At 42.2% G+C, this 18,748-nt stretch overlaps 1 long non-coding RNA gene across 9 annotated transcripts in view; it reads left to right on the top strand.

The window, feature by feature from the left end:
- Positions 1 to 2,787: 2,787 nt before the first annotated feature.
- The window catches only part of LOC106016692 (uncharacterized), a 255,490-nt gene continuing 239,529 nt past the window's right edge, over positions 2,788 to 18,748 (top strand). For 3 of the 9 annotated variants that reach the window (XR_011808328.1, XR_011808322.1, XR_011808323.1), the window contains exon 1: positions 2,794 to 3,909. This is a non-coding gene — a long non-coding RNA (uncharacterized lncRNA). Of the gene's footprint in view, positions 3,910 to 18,748 lie in introns of all 9 variants that reach the window. The other 6 variants (XR_011808326.1, XR_011808327.1, XR_011808324.1 and 3 more) reach the window with 5 other exon arrangements.

The raw sequence follows: 18,748 nt of genomic DNA, 5'->3' as shown, positions 1-18,748 counted from the left end.
AGCCATTAGAAATGTTTAGGTCAAGACTTGCTCTATGCAAGCCACAGCCAATTAAGCAGAAATAGATGCAGGCTGAAATCTGTGGCCTGTACTATATGGCAGGTGAGGCTGGATAAGATGGTTGCAGTGGTCCTTTTTGGTCTTAATGATTCAGAAAATCCTGCAAAGCGTTTGCACAGGAGACTGTCAGCATGCGTGCTTTCATTTCTTAGGGCACTGCATGAATTGTATAAAATCATAGGCTGACTTAAAAATGGTGAAAGTATTAAGCCCACATTCCACTGTTCTGATACAATGAAGGAATTAATTAAAAAAAATAATTCTGGCAAGTATTCTGGTAAGCTGAAAGGCGACTAGGAAGTGCCTGCTCTTTCAGACAGTGCAGGCAAGTCGCTAATTGCTCTAAACTAACTTCACTGAAGTGCAGAGCAAGAGAGCAGATAACACAAAAATGTATTAGTTGCCTTTGTTGCAATATAAAAGACTGTGGTGAGGGATTAGGTTTTTCTGTTCAGCAGAGGAATGGCCTTAGTTTCTCTCCCCCTCCACGTCTCCCTTTCTGCTGCAGTTCAAGAACCTCGAGACACACAAAACAATTTGGCAGCGTCAGCAGCACAGTTTGACAACACTCGGGGTGGCACAGCGCTGCCCCACGGAACAGCTTCCCGACGCCCTTTGAAGATCGCAGCTTACGAGCAGGCTGTACGCTGAGAACATTTTTATGGGAAGGCGCAGGCAAACAAACACAGATGGCTGCACTCGCCCTCCCCCTCCCCTTCCCCGGTGGGTAATCGGCGCTTGTATTCACGCACGTAATTATTGGGGATAATGCCGTATTATCAGGTCGGGCAAGTTTTTGTCGGGAAGGTTCACCTGGTAAGCAACACACGGTGATGGATGGGTTTTGTGTTACTTCACTTTGCTCGGGACCGGTGCCAACCGAATCACCGCCTGGCTGGTGTACCAGGTAATCAGGCACACCCAGCCTATCTCGAGCGGTGCTTGCCCAGGCCAGCCTTGTGTGAAAACAGCTGGGACGGGTGCCATACCGAACGCGTTCCCGCGAAACGGCTGGAAAAGTTCAGCTGCACTTTGAGGACGTGGTGCTACTTTTCTTGTGCTTACAGGGAAAAAAATAAAAATTAAATAAAAAATTAAAATTAAAAAAAAAATTGAACGCTGCGAGGAAGCTTGGAGACCGAAGTGGAGAGGATGAAAAGCAGCGGTCGCAGCGCAGCGGTTGGCTTTCAGCTGAGGCCGGGGAGGAATGTGGGACGGCTCCCACAACATCTCGCAGCCTTGGGAATCTCTTCCGTTCCAGCTCCGCGTGCTCCACGCTGCCTCCGAGGGCACGGTCGGATGTTTGCTTGAGAAACAGCTGCGGTGGTTTAACAAGTTACTGCTTGATCAGCTATTTGTTACTGCTCCCCTCTGCCGGGGCGCAGTAACTGAATACGTGGGCTCTGCCCGGCTGTTGCAGCGCGGGGGAAAACAGGCTGGCTCCAACCCTTCGCAGGTAGGGAGGGTTGCCACATCTGAGCTGTGGGGGCAGTGATAAATGGTTAAGGGGCAGCGACTGCTTAAGCAGAGGCAGCTGCCTCCAAAACGAACGTCTGACTGTGCCATAAAAGACACTCGACACCATTAAACATCGGGCTGTCAGCAATAATTACAGAACGTGTTCGCACTGTTTAAAAAAGCAAAAACTACAGAGGGGAAGAGAAGTGACATGAACGCTCAAATGTGAAGAAACTAAATAACTACACTTGGAAAAGTAAAGTGTTGTTTATGTGACTAGAGAGTGCTGTTCCAAAAAAATGCAGCTTAGGAGCAAATTTTGCCAGCGAGCCTTTCATGTAGGAAGTGGGAATGATGAAGAGAAAAACTGCTCGGCCCTTTTGCTGTTTGCCCCCTTCTTTCTCTTTCTGTGTGTTGAAAGGTAGGCAACCTACACGGCAGTTTTGTAAGTCTGGTTGTTTAATGTAAACAAAGTGTTGTATCAGGCGTATATAAACTCACCTGTCTGCTTCAGCGTGCATGAGATATTGCGAGGCAGGTCTTCACTAAGGACACTAAACAATGAAGTCCTTCCTTGTGTCCTGTAGTCGATGAACGAACACCTTCAGCAGAAGAGTCACTCTTTAGGCAATGTGTGGCTTTTTACCTACGGTCATCACAGATCTTGTGACGTCTCCAAGGGCTCTCAGGCAAATAAATCAATGAAAAAGTGTGGGTTCTCAACTGGTTTATGCTAGGTGTTTGCTTTCATTGCAAAATCAGCTTTGAGTTTCTTCATCCTGGCCATTTTCCCCTGTCTGTGTGACTCTTTACATAGATGGGAAGGCGTGAATGTAAAACCATAGGCACTTGCAGTGGACACAGGAGGAGGTTTAGTGCTGCAAATGTATTCTTTTTAAGTGATTAGATTTAAAACTGCTTCTGGCTCTCCCGAGAGAGCTTCTTTTTTGATGCTCTACAGCATTACAGTTCAGATAATAGTAAAAAAAAATAATAATTCCAAAGATGTGTGTAAAATGTTATGGAAGGGCTATTCATATCCCTCAGTTTAGTGGCTTAAGTAGAAGCACTTTCTGAGGCTCGAATTCTCTCAGCCATGTGTGGAGCCATTTGAAGTCCTTACCCCACGCAGGACTGCCTGTGACCACGCTTCTTGCCGAGCACTCTGGTTTTGGTACTGCTGTCCTGGGCTGACATGTTCCATTCACATTGCCATAAGCTTCAGGAAGGCAACAGGTACTCACTCTGGCCATGCTGTTCCAGAAACCCACTCCTTCCCTGTACCAGGCATACCTGGCACAGGGCACCCATCCAAGACTGACAGTGCAAGCTGTTACATATGCTTCTGCCATTAAGCCCTACGTGGGCACTCACCTATGCCTGCCAGTGCCCTGCAGCCTCCCATCAGCTTTAGATTCTCCCAGAAGGACCTCTGACCTCCCCTGGGCACAGAAGCAGGGATTTGTTCCCACTTCCTTGATGCTGTTTGGAGCAGGATGACTCGACTGGGAAAGTCAACTGAAGGCTTCATGCAAATTACCTAGAAAGTGGTAAATCAGTTCATTAACCCACTTACAAAATCAATATATCATGCAGGGAGCTGAACAAAACTTGGCAGCTCTGCCTGTATCCCCTTTGCACCTGAGGGAAGCCTGACTGAAAGAATCAGAGCCTCTTCACTCTGCCTGTGGCAGTAAGCAGCAGCTACAGACCCTCACCGGGATCTGCAGAGCAAACCTTGCTTGCTAAGCTAGCTCTTGGGAACTTTTGTGCATAGGATGTCCAGCTGCAGGAGGCTTTTTCTTTAGTGGAAGTGGAGGTTCGCATAGAAATAGGTTGATCTTCCTGAGTCGCCAGTGGCACAGGTCCCAGAGCCCTGGGTTACTTAGGGTCAGTCCTCCTGGTGGCTGCAGTCATGACGGAGTGGTAAATCCATTATTGATTCTCAGATATTTCATCTGCTTTCTTTTGTAGTAATAAGATTAAAAAAAAAATACATCACAGGAGAACATGTGTTTCACAAATGCCGTCATCGTTTTCCAAAACAGAAAGGCTGGTCGAAAAGCAGAGCTGGAAAAGCACGACCCCCCATTTTGTGCGTGGTAGGCTCCTCTTGACATTATGCACTGACGTGAAAGGATATGGCTTTCCTGCTGACTTCAGCGAGAGGTAGGGCTGTTTAAACAGTTTTCCCTAGAGTTGCTTTAGCCATATGTGTTTCCACATGCAGTGGGGTTAAAAGACTTGGCGTCCTTCCTGATCCTGTGCTTCACCACTGCGTTTGGGAGCAGCAGTGGTGGGCAGCGAGGGGAAAAGGAAGACATTAGTACACAACGAGAAGCTAAAACCTAAAGCCCAGCCCGTGCTGCGTGTTCCCACTTCTCGGCAACTGTGAGTCACACGCGTAAAACACATTTGCGCTCCGGTTGTGCGACTCGTCCCTAGAACGCTTCAAACTTTTTATAGCTGCTCCCACTTGCTGCAGTGTCACCTGCTGGTGAGATCAAAGCACTCAATAGCATGCTCCCCCGCTCTAAGCTAAACAAAGTCACCGAAGCCCTTGAAAACTCCTACAGATGTTTCCTCTCTGAAGACAAAAGGATATTTTTCTCCCCTCCCTTCCTCCTTCACACCAAAGAACAAATCCTATGCCTCGCTGAGTTTGTACCACCTCAGATTAATTGGCACTAATGCAAATGTTCGGGGCTGTGTGGGGGATGTTGCTGAGAGCATAATGGTTGTCGTATTTGCTTGCATGTGGTTACTCCACTTCAGCTGTGTAATTCATTGCTTTATAAAGTGCTTTACAATGCACTACAGTACAGGAAGCTAATCATATGCTGTAGCAGACAATGCAGCAGAGATTCGGAGAGTTGCTGCAGGTCTCCTAAGGCCCGTGCCCTGAAGTCCCCAGTCCTTTTCCATCAAAAATCCCCCTCGAGCGAGTGTCTATTTTGCCACCTGGAACAAACTGTTAGAACTGCCAGAACGTCTGGAGCTTTTCTGCTGGCTCTCTGTGGGATTCCCTTTCACTCCTTTTCGGTCTAATTCCTGTTCCCTTCACTCCCACCCTGGTTTTCTCTCCCTCTTTTCAAGCATCTTATTGGCAGAGTACTCTAAGAGTAGCAGTAAGAAGGATGTACAAGAGTTTCCATTCTAAGGGGGTTATTTTAAATTGCTTATGTTTCTGGCTGCAATTGTGAGCATTCGATAACAAGCCCAGAAGCAATTTTTTAATTGGAAAGTGTAAGTTGAGATAGGTACATGAACAAAGATTTCTTAAAAAACTGACACCTTTGCCTATGTAATTTTAACAGTTCTCTTAGACAACTGGTGCATGAGGAGACAGACTGGTGTTTGAGGTATCTCTTTGCTGTTCTGGTACAATTGATTGTTACTAACTAGTGGTCACAGGGTGTTTTCTATATATGCAAACTCTATGTACCAAACTATGCTAGTACTTTGCTCCCATTTGTAACTCAGGAAATCTCTTTCTTTGACCAGTAAGATAATGGGGAAGAAACATGAGCACCTGCATTAGACAGTTGCATTAAAAAAGTCAGCGTGAGAGGAAGCAGTGAACCTGCCCAGCTGATTGCACAAGTTTTTGTGTTGGTCCAGTGTGCTGGCCTAGCAGAAGCTAATCAGGGTAGAAGTTCATCATTCAATTTACTTTCTAAAAATGCAAGAAATTCTATTAAAAACCCTGCATGACAAGACTATCAAATTGCAAATCCTGAAAAGCTAAGGAAATAACAAATTTGAGCTTGCCTACCGAGCCTTAATTCTGTTTCGTGGCTTGTAGAGTTACAATAAAGTTTAATTAGGTTGTCGCATAATATTTTGGGGAGGTGTTGGAGCTGGGCTCCCGCCTCATTCATTTTGCATGCTAATGCAGCGCAAGGCATTTTTTTATGAAACACTGTCTGAGGGCCAGAGTACCTCACTTACTGCAGGGGCTGTGTGCTGTGTCATAAATAAGATTGGTGTTCGCAGCAGGCGGGAGCTGTACGGCATGCTGCAAATGTAGAATGATAATGAAGAGTTCAGATAGGGATGGGGTAACCACTTATTCCTTCACCCTGCAAGCCACCAACTGCTATTCCAGTCCTTCCAGTCCATCGCTGAGGAATACCAAGCTGATATTCCCATACTGGCTACCTCCTGAGTGCACATACATCCCCATGCTCTGATTGCCTGGGAACCCTTCAGCAGAAAATGTCAGGATGTTATGTGTCCCAAGTCAGAGACAAATCCTGAGGGACATGCTGACCCTTTTAAGTGCCCTGTGGCAAATTACTGCTGTGGGAATGACAACGGTTCCACATCTCACTGAGTCTTTTACTTTAATGATTATAATCTTGCTGTGTGGTTCTTCATAGAGGAGTTTCTTCATAGATAAACACGTTAAGCACGCCATCTCTTTTAATTCTCAGGCAGTAGTTAACATGAAATTCAGTTTCATGCAATAGAATTAATTCGTATTCAGGCAGTTGTTACTGTTCCCAGTAGATGAAAGCCTGATGGCCATTTATTTGAGGGGAGACCTGTCAGTATTCCCGATTCACAATTAAGGCTGGCATTTGGTCCTCACATAAAAATCATGTATTTCCCCCAGAAATATTTTTCTGTTTATTTCTGATTGGTTTTAAATGCTGGAGTGAGTTTTCCTTTTTGCTACAAATACTGCTCTTCAAAATTGGAGTAAATGACAGTAGAACTTAAGCATAATAACAGAAGGCATCTCTGCTCCTGTAATTTCACTTTCTTTCTTCCCATGTTTGCAACAGTGGCAAAACGTTGAATGGCTTCAGTATTTCATCTTCAGGAAGGTAGAAAATATAGCCAAGGACGATGAGCCACACTGCAATGAGAAAGGGCTTCCAGAGCACTGAGGAATGTTCCCATTCCTTTAGGTTCAGCCAGCCCTTTTCTGTTTGTTGCTTCAATTTATGTAAATTACTAGAGTTCAAGTAGACTTAATATTTTATCATCCAAGACAGGAAGGGTCAGCCCTCCTTTCTTATACATTCCCTCTACTGGAAAAGTTTAGTTTCAGTAAAATGTCAGCCTTTGTATTTAAATATATTTCAGCAAGAAGATTTGCAAACTGTTATTTCTGCTGTCCCTCCCTGAAAGTGCCTCTCAAATAGCAAGATCTAAGGAATACTGCAAGACAACCACAGTTGGCACATAACAAAGCTTAAAGTCTGTTTCCGTTCTTAAAGCTCTTAAGATTAGTTGAGTCTTTGGATCAAATGCTGAATAAGCTACCTCATATTAATAATGGTTATCTGGGAATGTCCAGCAGGATTCTTCCACAGGTTCCCCTTTCTAAGACAAGATCAATAGATGAAGTAGCACAACTATTCACTTGCTCACTTGGAGACACCACGGTCTGCCCTGAAAAATGTGCACACCCCTCTGTGTCACACACTGAGCACCATGAAGTCCTATGATCTCTCCTATTTCCACAATAAATAAGAACATTAAGTAACATGTGAAGCTAGACAATAATAAGAGCCATTCTAAAACCACATCCTTGGTTTGTTTCCTAAAGACCAAGTCTAGGACTGGTCTGGGACATTGTGGATACCAGCATTTTCTGTTAGCATCTCCAGTTCCTACAGATACAGAGTTTAATTGAAGAATTATGCCATCCATTTGCAGAGATTATGTTCTCTACAAAACAGGTTCGGCATCACTCCACAAGTCTAAGTGTTTTGAAAAGCAAGTCCTGTGATATTACACTCACTTGTCTGACCTCCTCTCTTCAGGGTCAGCCATCCACTTCACTTTCTTTTGCTCCATCCCTCAGGTTTCAGGATATGTGGGGGGTTCTGGACATCCATGCATACATCCACAGTTTTTATCGCATCCTTCAACTGCTCTTGCATAGTTTGGTTGTGGGGACTTTGTTCTGCTGTTCATTCCTTCTAGTCCTGGCTTCACAGAGGACCTGAGTACCTTTCCTGGCTCTTGCTCTCTTGCAGGTTAGTTGCTGATTGGCAGGTCCTCAAGGGCTCTGTACTTACACTCCCTCTGGGACAGAGCAGAAGTTCAGGAATACAATTCTCACCCTGTATTAGTATCCATTTCCTTCTGTCATGGGAAATGCTCATGTAACCAAGACATTCTATTATTATTAATAGTATTTTAATTGCAAAATGGCAGTTCTGCTTATCATAAGGCACTATATATATATATATATATATATATATATATATATATATATATATATTTATTTATTATTTTTTTTTCCTCTGGTCTGGGTACAATTTCACTGTTACTGCAAGCCAGCTAGGAGAAGACCTAGCTGTTGTAATTTCAATGATCGCTGTGAAATTTCATGTGCCAGGTATGATGCACACCACTGAGTTTTGTGCTATGTCCCCTTTATCTCCTTTCTGCCTTGGTGCATAACTTGTAGGCTGCCTTCTGGCACTGGGCCTTGCAGGCAGCTGCCAGGGGATGAAGAAACCTCCAGGTCAGAAGACCTGGCGTGGGGCTGGGGTCACAAAATGAGAGGCCCTGACAGTAAGCTGTGAGTGACGGGCTGGTCTGGCAGGCCACAGGCCTAGATGTTATACCAGGTGTGGCCTAGCACTGCGGCCTTCTCACCCGGTAGGCAACTTGCTGCACAAGAAGGCTTGGGCAGCCTTCTGCTTTGGGAGAGAAGAAAGCTGAGGCCTTGCCCCAGATGAATTCACTCTGTCTCATCATAACTGTTCCAGAAAGTTGGTGCTTGGAAGGAAAACTTCACATTTCTTCCTCCCACTCTGCTCCTTAAAACAACATGTTAGGGCCTTACGACAAAAACAGTATTTAGAAATCCATCAACTACCCATCTAACATTGCTTTTGTTTTCTTTATCATTCCATATTTTCCTTTTGCTCAAACACTGAAGCTGCCCTCACCCGTTTCACTTTCAGTTTGCAGCCTGTCTGGCTCTCCCCAGTAAGCCAAATGCTGTGTTTGCATTTCCAATGCTGCAGAGGAAACTATTACCTTGCAAAACAAACAAAGCAGATGTTTTCTTCTGATAGGCATCATACTGTAAGAAAACTCTGGAGTCTGCAAAGAAATGAATCTGAATATACGTGTGCGTTTGTCCCTCCCCGATCAGTCACAGCTTGTTGAGGGAATGCTGTGCGTGAGGGAGAACGGATTTAGCGCAGTGCCACAGCTGGGCTGGCAAACCAGTGCCTGCAGGGGCAGCATGAGGGAAAGAATTAAAATCAATTGCAGACAAAACCTTATACTTCCTTCTAACAGGCTGCAGCTGGGGAAGCCAGGGATGAGAGCCAGTAAGTGGAGTGAGGAGATTCACACAAGCAACTGCAGGGTGTAGGAGGGCACAGTGCCTGGGATGGGGAAGTTTTAGAAATTAAGGGCTGAGGAAAACAGCAAAGGGTTGTGTGTTTATTCCTTTTTGGACTCAGAGATCGAAGGCACTGCTCTCATGGTGAATGGAGAAAAGCAAAGTCTTCTGTCTCTTCCTAAGAGCGATCTGGAGGCAATGGAGGACACGCAGAGAGGCAGAAGGTGATGGCTAACATGGGGAGGAGGCACTGGTGTAGGAGAGAGGCTGGGAGAGATGTAATGCTTTGGGGTAGCCAAAGAAGGGGAATTTTTGTAAGCTGGCTGCTCTCATATGGTGAGACAGGAAAGGCTTGTCAACGATTGTGGTGCGTGGTTAGCTCAAGAGCTAGGATGTGCTCTCCTGTGTTACCACTGTAAGTGGTCCAAAGTGCTACTTTCCTGAGGTTGCACTATTCTGAGCTGTAAGAAGAGGAAAAAATAGAAGGAGTGATCTGATGGCTTTGAATAGCAATAGATCCATCCAATGGCTAAAAATGTACTGCCAATAAAAGAAGAGTGTACAGTGTATGTTCGTGGAGTGGCTGCCTCCCTTTTTCCCCTCTCCTCCACCTTTTCTCTTTAAAAACTTGTACATGACCATTATGAATGTCTGTTAAATAAATGCTAGTCTTTTGATTATTACTGTCTAGAGAATGCAGTCATTACACCTGAGCAGTCTTTAGGTGCATATTGCTTTTGTGGAAGGAAATGAAAAATTTTACTGTGATTGCAAATTAACTGGGATCAACAAATGCTTAACAAATATTCATTTTGGACTTCAGTGTCCTACAGGGCTGGGTGGTTTTTCTCTGAACTGTGTGTAGTGCACAAGAGACAGTGGAAATTTGCACTGCAAATGTGTAGTGGTTAAAAAAGCTCCAAACGCCCAAAATACCTCTACTCACGATATGAGTTTAATTCACTGATTGGATGGTGTGAGCACAGATAATAAAGTGCTTTAGGTTGGATCATTATGCATATCTGACCTGAGAAGTTAGCCAAAGTTCAGGATATTGCTGCTCTTTGTGTTAGGATAAGAGATCGATGAGACAATCAGGCGATCTTGATGAAATCTAGTCTTATGACAAAGAATGCACGAGGAACTGCTCCCTTGAACCTGCGGAGAATCAGGCAGGAAATAATCTCTTTACACACAGGGTCAGGTCTCTCTGCCCCAGCCAGCACTCATCCAGATGCTTGTTCTTTCCCATTTTGTCAGAATTGCTATGTGGTCTTTTTTTGTCTTCCTCCTCAGCTTTTCTGGTCTTGCTGTTTCTGTCACGCACAATCCCTCACAGCATAATTGCCTGTGAAACCTCTCTGTCCACATGTGTCTTTGTTTTGGGAGATGGCATGTAGTTATGTTTGGGGTGGAGATCATTATTGTTTCAAACATCTGGCTTCATAAAGAACCTTAATGTCTTCTCTGAATTTATTCTGAATGAAAGGATGAAGTGTTACACCCACCATCCTCCACTAGCTTTTACCCAGCTCATAGCAATAAAACGACTGGAAGCTGCATAACCTGTCAGGCTGCTTATTAAAGAAGATGTCAGGAGAGGACTATTAAACCTCGCTGCTCAGAGAGGGACGTGTGATGACTGACCTACACAGCACTTCTGTTACTGTGCTGGAAGAGCGAAGTCCAAGCAACTCCTTGTCTTACAGAAAGGGGTAGGCTCTCTAGTCAGTGGAGCAGAGAGATGTTTCCCTTAAGGCAATGACAAGGATGCATATTGCCCTGAAAGTGTTGCTATGACCTTGACTGCACTTCTCCCTTGCAGCAGACCGTGGGCATGGAGCTCAGAGTAAGCAGCCAGCACCATTCCTGCAGATCCAGGGAGATTTCAGGCAGGATTATAGCTCATGGCAGCTTGACCTCTCCTTGTGTACTGAGGGGTAATGTGTAAATCAAATCCTCTTGCCCTGAGAGGAGATGACTTTGTGTGGTGTGAATCAATATATGTCCTGGAAGAGTTGCTTTGAAATACGTGTCTCTTTAATGTGTGTGCAGATGGGGAATTATATCATGTAAATGCTAATTTACACACATTGGAGACACAAGTGAGTAGTTAGTTCATCCCCCTGACACCAGAGGAGAGTCCTGAATAGAAACTACATGAGATATTAAACAGATATGACACTTAACCTCAGCTGATGATGCATTTCAGGGAGACACCATTACTGCTTTGGTGGTGGTGGTGAAACAAGACATTCAGTGGTGCTCCTGAAGGTTTGTGATACAATGCTGACAGGACATGAGTGTCAAGGACCTTCTACCTCAGCCATGGGAGCCCATTTACTGGATGGAAATAAAGAATAGGAAATGCAGAAAAGCTGCTGTGAAGATGGCTGACTAAACTGAGATAAAAGACGATAGGTTCACGGGCAGCCGTAGCCCTATTTATTTCCTTGTGGTAAGGAAGCTATGTGCTCCCCTGTGGAGCCTTAATTTCTGGTTGTTTGTATGAAGGGTCTTAGCATTTTCTGGCAAGTTGTTCCTTCCAAAGCAAGACTGAGCTGGTGGAAGAGAGCTGCTCAGCAGCATGCTATAGAAATGCATTATACATGACATTGTACAGCAGGGTGCCTGACGGGAAACAAACAGAAGAAGTGGTGCTCCATTAATAGGAAAAACGGGTAACAATACAGTTTTATAGGCTCTGTCATCCTTGGGTCTTGCAGGATATTGTACATAGAGGCATTAGGTAACACTGGATAATATGATGTAAGGATTATGGCCATTTTACTAACAAAAGGTGCACCGAAGAGTTAAGGCAATGTTTTCAAAAGCCTTTCTCTGTGCTCAGTTTAGTGCATTCCTTAATCTTAATGTTTTGGTATTTGGAGAGGACTGGCAAATCACTGTGTGTGTGTGTGTGTGTGTGTGTGTGTGTGTGTGTGTGTGTGAAAGAAGAATATTGTCCAGACTAACTACCAAACACATTGACAACATGGGGTAATACGGGATTTGGGGCACTGTATGCCCAACCCTTTTGTCCTGTAAAAGTCAAGCTTTGCTCATGTACAGCTACTGTTAAAGACATGAGAGACTTGACATGGGAGACTTGAATGGACCAAAGCTGAAAAAATCAGTCTGAAGTCACAGTAGTCCTCCAATGCAGCAACTGCATTAAAAAAAAAAAAAAAAAAAAAAAAAAGAAAAAGAAAAAGACATGAATGATGACATTTTCACTTCAAGGTGAAAAATGAGTACACTGCAATCAAAGTGAATCCAGTTTTAGCCTCTCCACAATGCTGCCCTAAATGTAAATTGTACCACCTCCCAGACAGATGCCACTTTACCACTTTTGATTTTGTTAAATCACTTGTTATAAACATTGATCTGTCCAAGGCTGAACATCAAATACTCTCCCTAGAACATTTCCCCGTAATGTGGAGATACTTGCTGTATTGCAGTTCTGATGTGTGCTGTGTTTTTACAAATGCACAAGCTCATGTTTGTTCGTGTGTCAAACCCTCTGTACACCGGGTTTATAAGCCTAATCATCTTCTCAGAAGAATCACTTCATTGAATGGAGCAAACCGAAAAAGGACCCTGAGTTTTGGAATATTTCTTATTTCTGTGGGCATTGTTTTTTCTTTTTAAATTAATGTTCTATTGTGTTTTATTTTGTCCTTAGTGCAACAAATACAAATTCTGCAATTTAACTGGCATAGTTCATTACAAATGACACTAATAATTCAATGGAGACATTGGAAAATATCTCCCCTCCTATACAGCAGCTGTGCACAATTGTCAGAAGGTTATACTAGATATAAAAAGTCACATTACTGTAAAGGAAGTGCATGGATCCTTAATCTGGATGAAGGGAGAATGTTGCTGGCAGGAACAAAGGCCATTTTAGAGTCCCAAAGTCTAATGAGTGGTGAAAAAGAATAGAAACTGAAAAAGAGGCCTGCTTTTATTATAAAGGTATGAGAGTGCTGTAGGTTTGGCTGAGGTATTAGGCCAAGAGTTATAGGGACATTTAATCTTATGACTGGGGCCAAAAGAGTTGAGGAATATTTATTGTTAACACCATTATATCTAGGTTTCACCTCAGTATTTCTTTCTGATCCCATTCCTGGCAATTAATATGTAAGAGAAGGACCACATTAATTTTCAATCCAGAAATAAGTGGTACCTTTGTTCTAATATGCATAACTTCAGTGCAGCTGGAAAGATATGAAGGAGAAGGAGACTGCCATAGGGAAGGGGGACAAGGTAGGCAGGCTTTAAAATACCTTTCCACGAAAGACTCACCAGTTTGGCCATATTCACATTAAAAAAGTAAGGCACATTTTTCTTATGCAATTTAAAGTTATTATTTTTCTTTCTCTCTCGCCTGCTATAAACTCTCAGAAATTACCCACTGGTAGGTCCCAGTAAGAGGAACAGAAAATGAAGGAAAATTAACTTGTAAGTTTTAAGTGAAGTTTGAGGTGCCCACTTTAAAAAAAAAAAAAAAAAAAAAAAAAAAGAAGAAGCCACGTAGAGATTACATCAGCCCACATATGGTTATGGGTAGCATTTTCAGGAGTGCCCAGCTGGAATAGCAGAATCCCTGTAACAGCTCCTCTGCTTTTGAAGGTGCAATGTTTTGCATCAGTCTGTCCTCGAGGTATGCGGATGGCTTCCACTGACGTGTACTGCAGCTGCACACTGCAAATGAAGGCCTACATAATTTATTTCTTATCTACTATTAACAGCTGCAGCCCCAAATTTACCAACAATTACTTTATTTATTTATTTATTTTGTTTTAAACACGGAGCTTTTTCATGTAGCATTGCACAAATATTTCCTTGGAAATTTTAGGGATTTGGAAGCCATTTCTGCCCTGGCCACTGTTTTGGAAGATATAGGCAAGCTACTTCTCTTTGCTTCGTGCATCCCCCTTTCATGGGTGTTGTAGTTATTTACCTCCCAAAGATGTAATGAGGTGTGAGCTGTGAATACCTGAGAAAGTATCTTGAGAGAAAAAGCTTCATATAGATGCCATTTAAAAATGTTATTATATTGACCTTCAGAACAACTGAAATATGGGGATTTTAATATACATAGGCAAAAATTGGAAGCAATAATTCAACTTTAGGGCTTCCTGCTGGTTCCAGGCTGTAATGGAGACAAGGCTCAGGCATCTTACTATTGCGCACTTAAATTTTAAACAGATTTCAAAAGAAAATCTGGTGGTAAAAATGTCTGCTCCTGCTTTATGCTATACCCATGTGTGTAACTAATTACAGATTTTGGAATTCCTTTTCCTCACGCAGAATTTTGCAATGGCAAATCTCCACATGCTCCTTCCACAAAGTTTGTGCTTCTTGTTCTACAAATAAGGGAATGACTCTGCTAAGAACGCGAAGGGTCACCGGTGATTCAGGGTGACGGCTCCTGAGTCCCAGGGGAGCTCTACTCAGGAGGCTGTTCTGTGTCTCTGAACAGGAATTTGGAAAACTCACCAATTAGCTTTTGCCTAAGCCCTGCTTCTCTCTCTTTTTTCTGTTTTCTTACAAGTGTTAATTTTGCTAACATTGTTCAGTGATATCTTAAAAAATATCTTTGGCACTGGAGGCATTTTTCACTTCATTGTTTTATTGTCTTTCTCAAGTACTTGCACTGAGTCCTTCTTTTCCTGAGATAACAGCCTTGCAGAGGTCTGATAGTTCAATTCCTAAATATTGTGTCCCTTTTAAAAGACACACCAAAAAGAATACAAAATGCCATGCACAAAACAATATTTTGGAATATAGAGAAGCTTACTTGGATTAGTATTCCATAATAACATGATTATTTCTTTCAAAAATCAGTGCTACCTATGTTTTTTTTCCTGTTTGAAATATTCTGCTTTGCGTTTTTTTTTTTTTTAAATTTATGAAATAATTGGTTTTCCACAACAATCTCTAGCAAAAATATTCAGAGACCCCTGTGCATTTCTACCTGATCTACTACATTTCCTCTCTCCAAAAGAAAAAGACCTTGGATGTTTTAGATACAGCAGTCAGCATCCTTCAAAAGACAAACTTAAGAATTAGCTCTAATGTAATATAACTAAAATGCTGATGGTTCAGTTTTTAGCTAGGCAGGATTGATGATAGTGGAATACACTGGTTAAGCAACTAGAGCATTTTTTCAGGACATATTTAAGCACATGCTTATGTTTGAGCATGTACATAATATTTTCCTAAATTAGAGCTTTATTTTCCTGGGGATATATATGCAAGAGTTTTCCCTCAGCAATATGGGTGCTTTTCTGAGCACTGCCAGGGCAATGGGGACACGAGGCTAAAGTTTATGGGGGGTGCCTTTCACTTTCAATTTCTTGAGGTTTGCCTTAAGCATAACTTTGCTTCAGAAGGTTGCATGTTCTTGACTGGCTTTCTCCTGTTTGGTTTGGAAGATGTAGCTATGTATTTCCTTAAGTCCTTATTAATGTGGAGAAACATTCTTTTCATGCTCGTAAAAAACAGACACATCCTAGCCAGGCCCAGAACATATGTGACTGGTTCCATCCTCTGTACAACATATTGCTGTGTGAAACAGGGAACATGAGACAATCATCACTTCCCAGTCTCTCTGGACTACGATGCCAGATAGAAGGCATCCATCCATTTTTTCCTCATCCTTTTTTTAGTCTTATTCTCCCATACTGATTAAATTTGAATAGCCATTTTATTGCCAGTTCTGCTAGCTGTGATTGTGCCTATTTATGCTGTTAAATTAAGTTAAATGAAAGTAACGGAATCAGGCCCTTTACTTTCTTATTGCTGGCCTAGGGTTTGAAATGCTTACCCCTTCCTTTTCTTCTCTTGTTGTTAATAAGACGTGTAATTCTTTCATTTAGTAGTTCTGATGATGAGGTTTGATGGTGACGACATTCTAAGAATCCAGAAAGAATTAGTCCTTTTGCAGTGCCAAAGCTCATTGTGTGTAGGAGGGTGCTACTAGTGATGTGAAAAAAAAAAAACAAAACACAACCAGGCAGCAAAATTTTTAGGATTTTGTCTTTATTTAATATGTAGTGGTATACTGACTGTAAGTGGTCATATCTCTGGCTGCATGGGAGAATGGACTCAGGTCTTCTCACATGAAAAAAACTCTTGAAAGATTTTGCTGTTTTGTATCAAATTTTTTGTTTCTCTTTCTTCAAAGAGAACCACACATTCAAGCTTTGGATGTAAGCTGGACATACCTAAAACCCACACTTCACTTGCATCCATAATTTGCCTTTATAAATCACGCTGCTATTTGCACACGCAGTTTTCCAATTTGCATATGTACATATATGGCTCCAGTTCTGCACCTTTAAAATAAATAGGACTTTTACCATTGAGTGTGGTGTGAACCAGATAAAATCCTGTATGTACATATTAGACATCCGGTTTCTTACACCTTTCTTATATTAAGACCTTGAACATATACACTCAGCTTGGACACACAGGGCAGCTGGATGCATAATTCACCATTGGTTCCTGAGTGAACAGTGGTTATCTTGCACCAGAGGGATATCTCTAGATCTGGCTCAGGGATGGTAAAGAGAGAAAGCAATTTCTACCTTCTGTCCATTGGTTCAAATCAGGAGCAAGTGAATAAATTCAGTGAGGAATGTAAAATACACTGATAGTTGAGAGGAATTAGGTTTGTGTTATTGGAATAGGATACAACTTTGAAGAGTCTGTTCTTAATTTCCCTCCCTTTCTTCCTGATTTATTTACTGACTTCTGGGCAAACTTGTTTGCCATGTGGTGCAAATTGAAATGAAACCACTGAATTTCTGTGACTGCTCAGGGTACCTACTGTCATAAAATCTGCAGAACTTTTAGAATTAGCAAAGACTCAAAATGTTTATCTCACTTGTTAGCTTGGTAAAAGCCCACTGACTTTCTGAAATCACAGCAGCAAGCTGTAAATGATGTGTGAAATGAAAAGGCTTTGCTCACCCAGCAAACACAGAGAAAACATTGAGGAAGCTGTGCCATTCGGACTAGGCTTGGTGGAAAGGAGGAAAACAGCTGTGATACAAGAAGAATTAAGCCCAGAATATACTGGCAAATGCAGAAAACAAGTCGAATTTGATGCCATTTTTTATTTTTCTGTGCTTTTTTTTTCCTTGTCGTGCTCTGCTTCTTTTTCTGCTGAGAGCTGTGTCTAGGATTGTGCAAGGCTGATCGGTTCTTGTTTGTGTGGCTTGCATGAAGTGTTACATTTAAAATTTAAATTTTAATTCCAGTATGTTATATGACATCAGGTGTTTTGTTTTATTTGTATACACATCTATGTATTTTAGTAGGAAACAGCTTTAGCAGGGAGCCCATGGTTAGAAAGCTGACTTGAACAGTGAGTGCTGGTTCTAGGGTAGGATCGTCTGTCTTTCCAGGCTTGAAACTTAAGGTTCTGGAAGAGAAGAGGAAGCATGTGTGGGTTAGAAGTTTGAATGAGACTGAAATTAAAGGATGAACCATGCTTTAAGGTTAGAAAGAGGCATTCATTTTAAAGAGTGTACCCTGTGGAGGAACCAGATGCTGAACCCATCAAGGCTAATGCCACCCTAATGGGGCAAGGAGAAGAAAGGAATAAGGTCAGAACTGAATGCTCTCCTCACGAGCATGTTCCAGCAGGATTGCATATCTCTGGCCTTCCCACAGTTTACTCTGCTTCCTTACCATCTGCCATCCCTACCCCCCTTACTTGTTGGCTAGTCCCCATTGAACACGTGGCCCTGCGCTTGCTGAATATGTAGACAAAGACCATTACGTGACTACTCCACTTATGTGTCAGTCCAGCAGAATAGGAATATACACCTAGAATGTTAGGTGGGGCTTGGCACCATGTGAGCATGGTAGCATGGCTTCTGGATGGGATCTAGCTTACGTTGCCTGATTCCAAGTGTGAAGAGAGCAGGCGTATTGTTGTCTGTATCTGTCCATGGAAATCTACTTTAAATAGCACCTTAAATTTGTATCTGAGAATTAGACTTCAAACCCTCTGGGAAATATACTGAATAGCTATACCTGTCCCAAGATCTGAGCTTTGAATTGGGGCCTTTTCATTTTAATAAATTTTATTTACCAAAAAAGCAAAATGCTCTGTTGAGATGGTTCCTAACAGTACAGTTTACAATATTTTTTTTGCTGTGTTTTGGCTTGTTACTGTAAAATACTGTGACAGATGGAGCATCATCTGTCAACAATTCCTATCTGACACAGAGTAGAAATTATTGCTATGATGAAATTATTGATCCTGTATCTTTACATTCAGGAGCAAGGAGGATCTTCTACTAGACAGAATAAAATCAAAGGCAGTCTAATTTAGGATCCAAAAAGGATTTTACTCTAGAAAGAACCTTAGTGACTGGAGGTGGAAAAGATTTTAGTCTTGGCAGACACAACTACATAAAACCTAATTTCTCTTAGCTGTCTTATTGCTTTCTATGATATGTCAACACTAGTATGGATGTATCCATGAATCTTTCGTGTATGTTTTTCAGCAGATAAGAACTAGGGAAGATTTAGGATTTTTTTGTGTTCAGTTATTTCACCTTGCTGGGAACCAACACACTTCTCTATGTAAGATCTCTGAGCAAAGGGAGAACCTGACTAGCCAGTCAGGGAAATCATAAGAGACAAAAGCATAATGAAAAATAATTTTGAAAAAAAGATTTCCAAGAGTTGGCTAGTAAAGATATAGATGTGGCTTTAATGTTGTCTATTGTGGCAGTAATTACGTTGCTAATGCCCTCTCATTCATGCTCAAACCCAGGATGCCTTCTGTTTTTAATGACCAGTGTGTTTTATCACTGATTTGCTACATCATTTGCTAATACTCTTGCTATAAGTAATTATTGCTGCAGAAACAAGTAAGGGCTA

This window comes from Anas platyrhynchos, chromosome 3, assembly GCF_047663525.1.
Source record: "Anas platyrhynchos isolate ZD024472 breed Pekin duck chromosome 3, IASCAAS_PekinDuck_T2T, whole genome shotgun sequence".
Lineage (NCBI taxonomy): Eukaryota > Metazoa > Chordata > Aves > Anseriformes > Anatidae > Anas > Anas platyrhynchos.
Note: the sequence above shows the minus strand (reverse complement) of the source record. Positions and strands in the feature narration are given on the sequence as shown.